This window comes from Carcharodon carcharias, chromosome 2, assembly GCF_017639515.1.
Source record: "Carcharodon carcharias isolate sCarCar2 chromosome 2, sCarCar2.pri, whole genome shotgun sequence".
Lineage (NCBI taxonomy): Eukaryota > Metazoa > Chordata > Chondrichthyes > Lamniformes > Lamnidae > Carcharodon > Carcharodon carcharias.
The window spans coordinates 189,329,380-189,345,023 of record NC_054468.1 but is presented as its reverse complement, the minus strand read 5'-3'; the positions used below and the strand labels follow the sequence as shown (position 1 = coordinate 189,345,023).

Here is a 15,644-nt window from a genome sequence, read left to right as displayed (position 1 = left end):
CACGGACTCATTGATCAGAGCGTCAAGGTAAAAGATCTCCCTCATTAGCACCTGTAACCCAGCTTGCCACCTGAGGATATTCAGTATGGAGTTGCAATGCTGTTCTGTATTGAAGTGGGTGGGGGAGAAGTCAGAGGAGAAGGCACTCCACACCATTCTAGTGCACCTCATAGAAACTATTCCAGTGATGTGGACGGAGACTTGGGAAATCATTGTCTGCATTTCCTGGCCCGTCCTTCAAAAAATACTTGTACCGTGGCAGGAAGGACAAATTGCACTGGAGAGAAATTAAGTTATCAAATAGGGATAATAACAGGGAAACTTTAACATAATGGCAGCCCCAGAGTCACAATACATTTCTACATGCTAGATGTTCAAAATTAACCAAATGTCACACATACTAACTCTATAGAATTTAGTTTCAAATAACGATTTTATCTTAATATTTATGTTCTTGAGCATTAAGACTATAGGACATGCGAACGTTACAATATAGAATCCAGTATCACAAACTAGCCAACTATGGTTTACCAATAAGTCATGCAATTAACAGTTTCCAAAATTTATTATGAAGATAATTACATTGGTAAGAAAATTGACCATCTATCTCAACCTATTCTTATTAACTAAATTATTAGTTGAGATAAACCGTGTTCTTCATGCAATAGTGCAGTATTCTTAATTATTCTGTAATTTCCATCAAAGGTGACATTCAGCATTTCTAACTATTGATAGTACACACAAACTGCTAACTGTTTCATGACTGAAAGCGTTATTCATTTGTTGTCACCAATTACTAAACTGTACAAAAAACCTCAATGGTAGTTATATTCCAAGCACAAAATTGAAATTATGAGCAGATTTGCATTTCAATTACAGAATTACAAAATTTATTAAAGGAACGATTCTTCATAACTAAGATCTCAAATAGAAAAATTCTACTCTGATAATTTGGAAGCATATCTCAAGTTTAATTTAATTTCTGTTTTGATTTTAAAGATTACATTTAGCCACTGAACTGCTTGACTTGCATCACCAAGACCATCATTTTGACTACAATATTAGAACAGGTTACACAAAGTGCAAGTTTTAATAGCAAATTTTTGCTATTAAGCTTACTTCTGGATACAGTTATGTTCCAATTCAGTTATCATTTGAAGTTGACTGCAATACTTCTTTTTAAGTTCTAAAGGCTTTTACACATAACAGTTCACTTCCACACATTCACTGGATCTGGTAATTGGAGAATTTCATGGCCTGGATTTTGAGGTCCGTGGTGAATGGATGGCACTTTCTGCTAACCACCAAGAAAGCTGCCCAAAAGATCTAGCGAGCCTGATTTCCTGTTTATGATGTCAATTTCATTTTGGTGCTAGCTATTGGGGATCTCTGGCTTCCAGGTACAATGAAGTCATTGAACAGGCTAAGCAGTCAATCAGATTGAAGAATCTTCTGACAGACAGCAAACCAGGAAGCAAAAAGCACTGATTGTCATTCACTGTTTAATCATTTTACAGACAGTAAAATAAAGATTGGGGTAGACATATGAGATTAAGGTAGAAGATGAATTATCATAAACTTTAAAAAAAACTCATTATTTTAAAAATCTATGTTTTTATTACTGAATGGAGGAAATTACATTACAGACTCCTAAAGTTACTTTTTCAAGGCCAAAGGGTGCTGAACAGTAATTGTGACTTTGGACACCATTAAAAACTCAGCTACACCTCATTCAACAAAGCATAACACTTTAACTGTTTTTTTACAGCGAGAATAGTGGGTAAAAAGTTGAAGTTCACATCAAATCACTGATCTCTGTCTTGTTTGTATCTGCAAAGACTGCAATAGCGCACCATGTGGAGGAGCAGGGTATCCCTGACAGCATGGAATTCCATGTTTAACTGTGCATGTGCGATGACAGAAATGCAGTCAGGTTCACAGAGTAATGAAACCTGACAGTTTTGACATCATTACAACCACAAAACTGGGCCCAAATCTTACTTATATTGTAGAACTAAGAATAAATTTCCAAGTATGTTTTAGGGGCATTAATTATGGAGAAAAAATAAATTAAAAACATATGACAGTTTTCAGCATTATTTACATATTATGTTAAGAAATAAATACAATTTGCGCATTTAATATTTTTTATTATCTTTTCTGTATTGGAAACTGTGCAGCATAAAGCCTCATATATTTTCAATGAGACTGATCTTAAAATGCAGTGTAACTTTAAAAAAAAATTCTGGGCCTAAAACTTCAAAGTCCACAGGCAGAATTTTCCCCTGTCAAGGGGATTGTGCGGCAGTGGGCCGGGTGGGTGCAGATCCAATCGGCGCCCCTGATCGGGTCTGTGCCGCCATTTTACGTGGCGGGCCAATTAAGGCCCCACCCAACGTGACGTGCGCCTGGAAGCGCTGAGAGCTCCCTGTGGGGGCGGGGTGGTTCCCTGAGTCAGGAGGTGCCTGAGGGAAATTAATTTTAAGTTTTAACAGTTCAATAAAGTGTTGAAAACATTTTTATGACATGCCCCCTCATGTGAAACTGTCACATGAGCTCGGACATGTGCATCAATTTCAACAAAAAAGTTTGAAGAAATTTAAGATCATTCATGAAACCTCATCCCGCCCGTTGATGAGGTTTCATGAAAAATGCGAGGCCCCCTGGGCTCTTTGCCTGCCCGCCAACCTTAAGGTTGGATGGGCAGCTCCGTTACGTATTTTAATTGTTAGTTAAATGGCCTTAATAGTCCTCTGACAGTTCGGCGGGTGCGCAGCCAAGTTGGCTGCCCGCCTGCCAAAGTGAAAATCTAAATGACATGCGGTGACGTCGGGACACCCGCCTGACATCGCCCCGCGTCATTTGACGCCTCAACGGCGGGCCCTACCATTGCTCGCCGAGCTGAAGATTCTCTGCTATGCTTCAGTCATTCAGTAAAGATTATATCAATGGGGTTAAATAATGGATTTTAAAACTAAAGATAGAGGATAAAGGGCAACTGAAATAAGTTACTGTTCTTTACAACCTTGTGTTTAATTATTGTACAGAATGTTGCAATCTATACATTTTTGGTAAGGATCATTTAAACAATAAATGCATGTAATGAAGATTGAAATTTTAGGTCCCTTAGATTTAAAAAAAAACATTGCTTAGGAGTTGGTTTTTAAAGTGCTAAAATACCCTCAAATACCAGCCTCTGAGCCTTAGCTCGAGCTGAGAGGGGTTAGCATAGCAATCATTTGAAAGGTCTGACTAGAGAGATTCCATGTGGAATCACAAAGAGCAGGTCATGTCTGACCAGTTTGCCAGAGTAATTTGAAGAGGTTATCAAACTAGGGGATATTGCCTACCTGAATTTCAATTGCCGGAGCTATTAGTATTGGAATGAGGCAATAGAGTGAGGAGATTTATATTGTGCTAGAATCTGGGAGAGAGGACGAAATAGTATATTATCAAGAAGATTGATAGTTTTGGATCAGCTTATTATGGGCAGTTATAAGAATAAGTAGTTTAGATCATCAGGGGCCTCCCTCCCATTCCACTGGAGTGCACATGGACTTCAGTGGTTCAAGAGGCTGGTTCACCACTACCTTCTGAAAGTGAATTAAGGGTACGTAATGACCTACATCCCATAAATGAGTATAAAAAAAGAAGTAAATTTGATAAGCATCCTGAAGAGAAGCACATTGTCAGATTATTGCCAGGATAATAGGAAGGAAAGATACCATGTATATTCCTTTCCACTTCAATGTTTTCCATGTTTCTGCTTCTCTGTATCATAGGCAGATTCATAAAGTGGCTGAAAGGTGGACAACAAAAGCCAGGGGTATTTGGGAAGGGTCTAAGTGTAGACAACAAAAGTCAGGGGTATTTGGGAAGGGTCTAAATGTAACCCAGTTGTCAATTGAGGGTCACAGCTGTTGTTGCAATTTAAAAAATAAATTTTGTAAGTATCTCAGTCAGAATATTCCCCATGGTTTCCTAATTTTTCAGGTGACACTGAGTTGAGTACAGTGGTCAATGATATTAACCAATATGTGATACTTCAAAGGAATCCAAAGGTGAAGTCAAATGGCAGAGAGCTGGCAGATGGAATTCATCACAACTAATTTTAAAGTGATGCGATTAGGTAGGAAAATTTTAATTAGGTAGTAAATGACAATTTACTTGAGGTGACAAAACTGGAATGGATCTGGGATTTTGCAAGTGCTGAAGAAAACAAATAAAAAGTTAAAACGTATAGCAAGGAGTGTGACCTAAAAGTGTAACAAGGTAATGATGAAGTTGTTTGAGGCCTTGGTGAAGCTGATGATGAATTATTGATGTGTGTCCGGAGGGGGGGCTAAAAGGCCAATTCCTGGTTACAGAAGGCTGAGTTATGAGGAAAGATTGTTTAGTCCTAAACCTTACTCTTAGGAAAAGAGAAGAATGAGGGTCACTTGAGAGAAAAATATGTGCATGGGGAATTTGGATTCAGGGGAGCTTTTCAATCAGGTACAGGATTTAAGGAGCCCTGTCGTGTTGAGGATGCCAACAGTAAATGGGAAATTTAGACAACTTTTTTTTGTGTAGTAAGAGGGTGACAGATATACAATAAAGGCTCAATGGCCATGTTAGAACAGAAAAACATGGCAGTTTTTAACAAAGGATTGGATGAATTCCTATGGGCAAAGGTGATTCTGGTCAGTTAGCTTCAGAATTACAATAAGGAAAGTGATGGGAGGTTTGGAGTGGTAAGCCAGATGGACCAGAGATTTCTCCTGCCCAAAAGCATTACCTTGTCATGCCACATTAGCATTTGTACGATAGCAAGAGTTCTGTAAAAGTTTACTGCAGCCAACAAGATAATTAGCATGATCAATAAGTGCTACAAACACACAGCAGATCAGTCAGCATTTGCAGAGAGAGAAAATAAACTGATGTTTCAGGCGCAGACCTGGGGTCTGAAGAAGTGCTCATACCTGGAAGATAAACTTGTCTATCCTTTTCACAAATGCTGACTGACCTGCCATATGTTTTCAGCATTTTCTGATTTTGTTTCCAATTTTCAGTGTCTGCAGTATTTTGCTTTTTGAAATTATCGAGTAAAGTTCTCTTCTTGTCTGTAGCTAGTATTTTATGCTCAGCTGTACAATGTTCTCTATTTTGTTAATCCCCTGTCATAATTGGACTTGTCATAAATTTCTTTACCAAAGCTCCTGTCGTACTTTTGGAAGGGAAAGGGGGTGGCGGTGGGGGGGGGGGGGGGGGGGGGGGGGGGGGGGGGGGGGGGGGGGGGGGGTCTAAGTAATTGCTGCTTCCTAAATGAATGTACAGCAACAAATCTAATCCTAATAGTACGCACTGACAGAGCAGTAGATTACCTTCTTAGCTTGGAATTTGTTTGGGGCCATCAATAAAAATGACTAATTTGATTATTGACCATCTTTGCTCTTGCATTTTCATAGTGATTATTATACAAATAATAATTGAATTTAGGGAAGGGAAAGATTAGGCTGCTATCGTCCCCTTCCTAGAAGCAATGAATGAATTTACAGATAAATAGGATTGCAATTCATGCACAGGACAGGTAGCAAAAGAAACAAAATAGCCAGTATCCAACAGGCTTGAGTTAAGTATTTCTTTTAACCTTTGAGCAGCATTTCAGAGGAGGTTACATATTTAGAATTATAGAAATTACAGCACAGCAGGAGGCCATTTGACCCATCATTCCTGTGTTGGTGCTAGGTCTTACACTGCAGTTATCTACTTTAATCCTATTTCCTCCCCTTTCCCCATATCCATTTATATCCCTAGCCAATCCCATTTAAATGATGTTACAGTCACTGCCTTAATAGCTGCTTGTGGTAAGGAGTTCCATATCCTAATGATATTCTTGAGAATAAAATACTTATGAACTTCCTCCTTCATTCTTCTAGAAATAATCCTTAGTCTGTGACCCTTTGTTACCAACTCACCCACCAGTGGAAACAATCCTTCACTGTTTACCTTCTTAAAACCTTTTATAATTTTGAAAATATCTATTGCATTTCTCCTTAATCTTTTATACTGTATTGTTTCACTCCATGCTTATCTTGCTGTGAGTCAGATGTTGAGTATGATTGGGAAATAATACTGCTTTTCAGCTGAATCTTGAAGTGTTTACTTTTTACTGTTTATAGTTTAATGGGCACAATAGTCTTGTCCTGCATGAATGAATATCCGTGTTGTGTGCTAGGGCTCCACGACAGATGATACCTCTTATCTCCTGTGATTTGGAATTTAAAAGCCAGTGAAGCTCAACAATTGTATATTCTGATTTAAATGGGCTGAAAATGGCACAGTATTTAAATTTCAAAACCAAAAAAAAATGTAAATGATGCAGTTCTGTTTAATGTAGATCAGGTGAAACCTCAAGTCTGCTTTTAAACTCTATTCTTTTTATATGAGATTTCAAAAATAAAACTTAGCAGGTGAATGGGATTAGAATTTTTAAAATAAAGTTAGCTGGCAGTTTATGTTTACAGTAATTGTGTTGAATAGGCCTCTACTCTGGATTACAGTATGTAAATTAACCTGATATATTCTTATAAGATATTAATCTTTATCACATTGACAGTATATAAGCTAAGCAATTTTATATTTGATTTTGCTTTCTTTATCCACTGGTTTTGTGATAAAATATTAAAATGACTAATAATTTTAGTAGTTTGTATTTATTGAAAATTATAACACATATTGGCTTAATTAAAGTAACCTCCTCAAACTGTCATTTCAAAGTGCTTTGCAAATAACCATCTCTTTTGCAGAAATGAATTTGTCTTTACGGTGCTGTATATTTCAAAATGTGAGTATTGGATTCATAAACCTATGATGCTATGATTTGATGTACTCTTGAAAGCTGCGTGGCCTAGAGAATTTACTGTTGAAGAAAGAAAAAACTTATATTTGACATCTTCAGGGTTTCCCAGAGCACTTCAGAACCAATAAATTGCATTTGAAGTGCTCTTTTTCAGGCAAATGGAGCTTCCAATTTGTGCACAGTCATGTTCCACAAATAGTAATGAAGTAAATGACCAATTAGTCTGTTTTTGGAGCTATTGATTAAGGGATACCTAGTCACAAAGATACACCATGCTCTTCTTCAAATAGTGTCTCAAGATCTTTTAGACCCACTTGGACATGCAAAGAAGTCTTCAGTTTAACATCTGTTCTAAAAGTCAACATTTTCAACAGGGCAGCACTCCCTCGGTACTGCACTGAGGTTTAAGCCTAGGTTATTTACTCAAGTCACTTATTGAGACTTGATCCCACAGGCCAAATTTTCAGATCAGGATTGGAACCCAAAGCCCAAATGAATTCCAGTTCCCAATCCCACACTTTAAGTGCATCATTTGTGCAATGCTATTTTTAAATGCTAATGCCCTAATTAGGCAGGAGCTGCCTGCCTGGTGCCAGCAACAAAGGCAGCAGCAATGTTGGGGCCTGCTGACCCTTGCCAAAAAGAGCTGGCAGCTCCTCAGAGTGCATGATCCTGAGGGCAACCGGGTCAAACTGAGGTAATGCGCATGTTCTGGTGCAGAGTACCTGAGGCCGGGCCCAATAACTTTCAAAGTTAAAAAATAAGGTTTTCCTTCACTCCGCAGTGAACCCCATAGCTGCACCAGACTGTTTGGCTTATTGGCAAAATTACCAATAGAAACTGCAGTGCTGACCTCTCCAGCCTGTTAATAAGCTCCTCAAGGAATTTAATGGGCCATTCATGAGAGGTAAGCAGGTTCTCCATTCCCTGCTCTCCACCAGAACTTTAATAATGCCAGAATCTTGAGAGGACCTCTGGGACCACGATTTTAAAATCGTGACTGCACCAGGGTTACAACCTGCCAGCATGTGAAAATCCGATTCCACATCTTTCTGACTGGAGAGACAATGCCACTGCTGGGGCAAGCTACTGTGAAGTACAGGAGGAATGATGTTCAGGCACATGAAAGGAAGAAAAAGTCATGGGGCAGAATTTTATGGCAGCGGTATTTTACGTTCTCGCTGAAGTCAATGAGGTTTAGAATGTCTCGCCGCATTTGACGGCCCCATCCCCGCTGAAATGAGGCTGTAAAATTCTGTCCATTAGTGTGGCATTGCTTAGATTATGATGTGCTTTTTAACATTTTGACTTTGTAAAATAAACTGCGATGAAAGATAAGGATTTCCTTTGCTACCATTTCCGAAAAAGCTTTATTCATTCATTCTGCAGTCTATTCGATGATGATTAAGGTGATATTTTGCCACTGACATGTTCCCCCAAGTATCTCTCTTTCAGTACCATATTGTAGTGTAGATTTTTGTCATCTCTTGATGCAAACATTGTGAACCTGATATCAATGAGAGAGTGGACGTGGGGGCAGTTTTGTGGACATGAAATGTGAACAAATGGATTTAATTTAGTGTACCTGATTACCAATTTTGAAATCCAGGCCATAATCAGGGATTGCAGAGCAAGGAGGGAGAGATGGGGGAGGGCAGGAAGATTGGGCCTAGAGGAGGAGAAAATTGCAAGGAACAGGAAGGACAGAAGACTGTGGAAGGGCCTATGAAGGAAATAAATGGGAGATGGGGTGCTGCTGGAGGATATTGAGAGGGCATCTGATTGTGGGGACAGGCAGTTGGGAACGGCGATCCCTGGAGAGCTTTGGGCCAGAGGTATGGAGGTAACAATTCTGCTTCTCCTGACCAACAAACATTTATCTGCATCATGCAGCAGTCCTTGCCTCCTGTTAAAACTGGAACAGAGAAAAAAAATCTGAGGCATGCATTTAAATGATTGATTTACTTCCCAAAACATCCCCCTCCTTCCCACCTCTGTTACTGGAAGTGGGCAGTTTTGAGATTTTTTTACATTTGTACTTTCCACCTGACCCAAACCTATGCATTTTTGAGAATTAAAATTCACCCCCCCCCCCCCCCCCCCCCCCCCCTCCCCCACACCCCCACCTCCACCCCTTCCTGCACAGCTCCCCCATCCCCTTGCTAATGTTGACTCGGGACTGAGTGATTCAGGAATGGAAAATGTAGTTGTGTGCAGCAACAGCGGAAACTCGACAGCTGATACTCATATTTCTAGAATGAATTGGAACGATGTTCATTAGCTACATTTACAATGACATACACAACTTAAACTACTGCTTCACAGTCACACTCTTGTCTTTTAAGGACAGCAGTAGGGGACAAATAAGAGATTTGTTGATATTTAAAAATATATTGCCATCCTTTGTAGATAAATTTAATATTTCCTGCTTCTGGATTCTCAATTGCCTTTGAGTGACAATTAATAAATCAGCAATAATCAGTTAAGTATTACAGCACCTTTGTAAGTGCAACAATCATTATTTCACCTTCAATTATATTGTTTGTATAATATTTTAAATGTAATTTTACAGCAGACATAGAAAATAGAATTTACATATGAAATGGCAAACTATAACCCTGAGAGGTGAAGTTATTTCTTTATTAGTTTACCCTCCATTTATTTACTGTAAATGTTTCTTAAGCATTGTATTTTGTTTGCCAAAACATTTGATAGTAAACTAAACCACTTTAGTTTGTCACAAAATCTTTCTTCTCATTACAAGTTTTGGGTAAATGACATTTGTGTGAACTTGCAGCTCTCAGATAATGACTGACTTTTATCATATTGTTCTTAGTTAAGTGCTGTAATGAAACTGTTATCACAGGGCTTCTTTACTGCATCATTTACCTAATGGATTGAATGAAGAACAGAATTAATGATATTTGTAGAGGCATCAGCAAGGTGAGCTGTCCCGCCATCCCAATTTAAGAAGATGCAAGATGCTTTAGGAGGAAGGGAAAGAGAACAAAAATAAAAAAAAAGGTAATGGGAAAAATAACACTGTATTTAATTTTACCCAATTATAGTAAAAATGAAGACTAACTAAATGTTCATTGTAGGGGTTGGTAAATTTAAGTAATATTAAAATTTTAGCACTCACAAAGAGTATGTTATGCATAGTCCTCACATATATGCTAGAGAGCATCTTAGTGAAATTACCTCTGGGAAACTCAGTGAAGGTTTAATATCCACTGCTAAATAGTTCAAATAACCTGGACTACGGTTTAGATCTGATTATGTAGGGCTGAATACAAATGATGTAATTGCTCAGATTATGTGCCAGTGCTAACCCTATTTCTTTAAATAATATGGCATTGTATTTTACCATGTATTTAATGTAGCATCCTTCCATTAGGTTTTCATGACCAGTGCCAAGACTTTGTGCCTCTACTTAGAGTTTCTTTAAAATTATAAAGGCATTCAATTGGATGGATACATAGAAACAAATTCCAGAACAAGGTGACACAATCTTTAAATTAGAGTTAAGCCATTTCAGGGTGAAGTCTGGAAGCACTTTTTTGCACAAAGATTGGGTGATATCTGGATCGCTCCACAAAAGGTTATGGATGCTGGTTCAGTTGAAACATTCGAAACTGAAGGGTAGATTTCGGTTAGGTATGGGTATTAAAGGATTTGAAATAAAGATGGGTAAATGGCGTTGAGTTATAAGTGAAACAGGCTCGAGTAGTTGAATGGCCTGCCCCTGTTCCGATCTTTCTATTTTCAACAATCAAGGAAAAGTCCTAAAACATAAGCAAAATAAGAACAGAAAATGCTGAAAACCCTCAGCAGGTTTGGCAGCTTCTGCAGAGAGAGGAAGAGATTTAACCAGTGGATGACATTTCATCTGAACTGGACAAGTTTAGAGATGCAATAGGTTTTTAGCAGGTAGAAAGGCAGGGGAAGGCAGTTTGGGAATCTGGGGAAAGGGGCAAGGGCAGCAAGAACAAAAGGGAAGATCTAGGATACTGGGAGGACAGAAAAAAATAAATGGCAAAAAGGATGGTGGTGTAAAGCAAATGGAGATGGTAATGGATAAGTAAAGAAACAAAGATGAGTAGGGAGGAGATGTAAATGGGAAAAAAGCAAAATTATTACCAAAGCTACCGTTCAAAAAGGGGGCAGAGATCTGAAATTGTTGAACTCGGTGTTGAATCCAGAAGGCTGTAGGTACCTAAGTGAAAGATGGTGAGCTTCACTGGAACAGTGTAGGAGGCTGAAGACAGATAAGCCAGAGTGGGAATAAGGCACAAAATTAAATGGCTGGAAACTCGGGGTCATGCTTTTGGATAGAATAGAGCAAAAGTTGAAACCATGGTAAGAGTTTTAGCTGGGACATGAAAGAGCATGTTTGATGAATCAAATAATCTTCTTTCTCCACGCTTTCTTACATTTCCTCTTCACATGCAGCAAAAAGGATAGTTACCAGAAGTAATAAATAATTTTAAATGAAATTTATGATGTGGAATGTTGAAATACTTTCCATGTGAAATTATAGCTTTTTGGAAAAAAAAAACAAAGCACCCTCTTGTTGCATTTTTCCAGACAATGTAAGTGAGACATTGTTGGCAATTTCTCAGCATGGGTTAAGCCCTGACGCCAGAACCATGGACAGAATTTTTCTGTTGGGGAGCAGGACCCGCACGCTGATGCGGGGTGACATCGGGTGGAACTCCCGACGTCACCCCACGTCATTTACATTTCCAGGTCGGCAGCCGCGCAGCCGACTTGGCTGCGCACCTGCCGACCTGTCAATGGCCTATTAAGAAACCAATTCAAAACAAAAACAAAAATACCTGGAAAAACTCAGCAGGTCTGACAGCATCTGCGGAGAGGAACATAGTTAAAGTTTTGCGTCCGTATGACTCTTCAACAGAACTAAGGAAAAATAGAAGAGAGGTGAAATATAAGCTGGTTTAAGATGGGGGTGGGACAAGTAGAGCTGGATAGAGGGCCAGTGATAGGTGGGGATAACCAAAAGATGTCACAGATAAAAGGACAAAGAGGTGTTGAAGCTGGTGATATTATCTAAGGAATGTGATAATAAAGATACAGATAGCCTTAATGGGGATGGGGTGGGGGGAAGGGAAGGGATCGAAATAGGCTAAAAGGCAAAGATAAAACAATGGATGGAAATACATTTAAAAATAATGGAAATAGGTGGGAAAAGAAAAATTTATATAAATTATTGGAAAAGGGGGATAGGAAAGGGGGTGGGGATAGAGGAGAGAGTTCATGATCTAAAATTGTTGAACTCAGTATTCAGTCCGGAAGGCTGTAAAGTGCCTAGTCGGAAGATGACGTGCTGTTCCTCCAGTTTGCATTGAGCTTCACTGGAACAATCCAGCAGGCCAAGGACAAACATGTGGGCATGAGAGCAGGGTGGAGTGTTGAAATGGCAAGCGACAGGGAGGTCTGGGTCATGCTTGCGGACAGACCGAAGGTGTTCCGCAAAGCGGTCACCCAGTCTGCATTTGGTCTCTCCAATGTAGAGGAAACCGCATTGGGAGCAACGAATGCAGTGGACTAAATTGAGGGAAGTGCAAGTGAAATGCTGCTTCACTTGAAAGGAGTGTTTGGGTCCTTGGACGGTGAGGAGAGGGGAAGTAAAGGGGCATGTGTTGCATCTTCTGCATTTGCATGGGAAGGTGCCGTGGGAGGGGGTTGAGGTGTAAGGGGTGATGAGGAGTGTACCAGGGTGTCCCGGAGGGAATGATCCCTGCGGAATGCCACCAGAGGAGGTGAAGGGAAGATGTGTTTGGTGGTGGCATCATGCTGGAGTTGGTGGAAATGGCGGAGGATGATCCTTTGAATGCGGAGGCTGGTGGGTGATAAGTGAGCACAAGGGGGACCCTGTCATGGTTCTGGGAAGGAGAGGAAGGTGTGAGGTGTGAAAAACCAATTCAGCTCATTAATGGACCTGCCCGTCCAACCTTAAGGTTGGCGTACAGGCCGGGAGCCCAGGTGGACTTGTGAAGAATCATGAAACCTCATCCACTGGCTGGATGAGGCTTCATGAGGGTTTTTAAATTTTAATGAAAGGTTGCAATATAAGTTATGGACATGTCCCAACTCATGTCACAGTGTCACATGAGGGGACATGGCAGGGAAAGTTTTTAAACTCCTTTATTAAAAGTTTCAAAACGGAACCGATCTCCCTGAGGCAGCTCTTTCACGTGCACACGCACTCCCGGCTGAGGGAATCCCCTCCTGCCCGCACAGGAAGCACATAACACTTCTTGGCAGATGTCACATTGGGCGGGCATTAATTGGCCCACCCAAGTAAAATGGCGGTGTGCCTCTGATTGGGGACGCCGATCGGGAGCCAGTCCGCTTGCGCCCACTCCTGCTCTCTCTCTCCCCCCCCCCCCACAATGGGGGAAAAGTCTTTCCGCAAACGCAGGCCCCAAGCCTGCACTGGCAGGCAGCGGTTTCACAGTGGCAATCTCCCGGGTGGCATTTCTAATTGCAATTAAGAGCAGCGGGCTGGCTCCCCATGCTTCCAGCCCAATCAGAGAGCCTGCAGCTCTGGAGCCTCAGCAACACCACTGAAAGAGATGGCTACCGCCGAGGCTGCAGGGAGAATGAGAGGCTACAGCAAGTGATTAGGAAGGCAAGTGGAATGTTGGCATTTATTGGTAGAGGAATGGAATAAAAAAGTGGGAAAGTTTTACTGCAGCTATACAGGGCCTTAGTGAGACTTCTTATTTGGAAAAAGATATAGGGCAGAATTTTCTGCCTGGCGGGCGGGCCTGATCAGTCTTCGGCGGGTGGGGAGCCAATCCCCGCCGGAGAAGCGGGCCCCGCTGCCATTTTACATGGGTGGGCCATTAAGGCCCGCCCAGCGTGACATTCGGTGGGAAGCGCTGTGCGCTTCCTGTGCGGGCAGAGGCAATTCCCCAAAAGCAAGAGTGCGCTCTTTCGCGCATGCACACAAAAGAGCACACATCTCCCTGAGGCAAAATGCTGCCTCAGGGAGATCACTGACACTCACAAAAATATTAAAAATAGGAAAAAAATTCCCTAACAAGTCCCCCTCATGTGATGGGACATGTTCATAAGTTACATTAAAACTTTAGTAAACTTTCTAAAACCCTACATGAAACCTCATCCTACCAGTGGATGAGTTTTCATGTTTTCTCTGTTTGCCACCAGAGCTCCTGGCCTACCCACCAACCTTAAGGTTGGATGGGCAGGTCCTTTAATTGTTTAAATGATCCTGTCAATGGCCTCAACAGCTGATTTTGCCTTCCTGAAAATTTAAATGGGGCGGGATGAGTCGGGGGTTCCCCCAACGTCATCCCGCATCATTTAATGCGTCAGTGAGCGGGCCGCCCCTCCTGCTCGCCGACGGCAAAATTCTGCCCATAATATCTTTAGAAGCAGTTCAGAGAAGGTTCACTTGACTCATTCTCGGATGAAGTATTTATTTTATGAAGAAAGTTTGAACAGTTTAGGACTATACCCATTGGAGTTTAGAAGAATGATGTGATCTTATTGAAACATGTCAGATCTTGAGGGAACTGGATAGGCTGGAGTAGAATGTTTCTTCTTGTGGTGGAAACTAGAATGCGGGACATAGTTTAAAAATGAGTGGTTTCCTTTTTAAGACAGAGATTAGGAGAATTTTTTTCTCTCTCTGAGGGTCATTAGCGTGTGGAATTCTCTTCCTCAGAAGGTAGTGGAGGCTGGGCCTTAAATTTATTCAAGGCTGAGTTAGATACATTTTTGTTAGACAAGGGAGTCAAAGGTTATTGGGGGCTGACAGTGGACCTGAGACCACAACTAGGTCAGCCATGATCTTATTGAATGGTGGAGCAGGCTGGAAGAGCCGAATAGCCTACTCCTGCTCCTAAGCCCTATGTTCCTATGTTCCACATAACAGAAGTAAAAGATTTGTCCCAGTGCTGGGGCCAGGCAGGCTGGCCACGGTGTTCGTGGCATCAGGAACTTGGGAGCAGCCTTGCTGCCATTGCCCCCCTCAATGGGTCTTGGAGCCTATGTCTTCGATGCCTTCACCTGGCAGTCTTCTCACAGGGTGTGGAGCCACTCTGTCACTGGCAAAATCTCAGCAGCTCAGAAAGATAGCCCTCAATTGGGCTTTTAATTGGCGAAATTGGCTTCTCGCCACCGGTCAGTAGGCAACTGAGCTGTTGTAGTCCTTGCCACTGGGAAACTTCCTTGGCCATCAGCCTGTGCCTTCTAGCCCGCTTTCTGGGGTCCAGTAAAGTCTCACCCATTATAGATTACGTGCTGATTCACCGTAAGCCATGTGGATCCCACCCACTTCAATATTTGTCTCAAATTTTGATTTAATGATCTTGTCCGTTTTCTCCCCCAAATCCAGGAATGGCCTGGAGTATCTCCACTGATACTTTCATCAATTTATTTCAGCTGATCTCTTGAGTTATGAGGAAAAGGACCAATCCGTCAAATTGTCCATTTCTTTGTGAATCAGCTCACCTGAACTGGTCAAGACTGTTCTCTGGTCTCAACGGCCTCTGCATTGATGATATTGATACTGATATATTGATTTGCTATGCATTTTATGGAAAATAAAAGTGCCAGCCTTTGCAGAAACAAAGTAGCAAACAGCTAGAGGTAGTGCTCTGAGACCCTGCAGTAAATTATGTTTTAATGCTCTTTCCTTGAACAATCTATCAATGTACTGTTTCAGATATAAAGCAGCCACTGAAATGTAGTGCCAAAGTACATTGGTTCTCTAATGCATTGGGCCAGGGAGTGATGTTGCTGCTTCCTC

At 41.1% G+C, this 15,644-nt stretch overlaps 1 protein-coding gene across 4 annotated transcripts in view; it reads left to right on the top strand.

Annotated features, from left to right (window-relative positions):
- esrrga (estrogen-related receptor gamma a) overlaps positions 1-15,644 on the top strand; it is a 264,887-nt gene that overhangs the window by 25,212 nt on the left and 224,031 nt on the right. The window contains exon 1 of one of the 4 annotated variants that reach the window (XM_041213304.1): positions 9,817-9,865. The exons of the other annotated variants lie outside the window; for them this stretch is intronic. The gene's annotated coding sequence lies outside the window, so the exon portion shown is untranslated. Of the gene's footprint in view, positions 1-9,816; positions 9,866-15,644 lie in introns of those variants that run through there. 4 annotated transcript variants of the gene reach the window in all.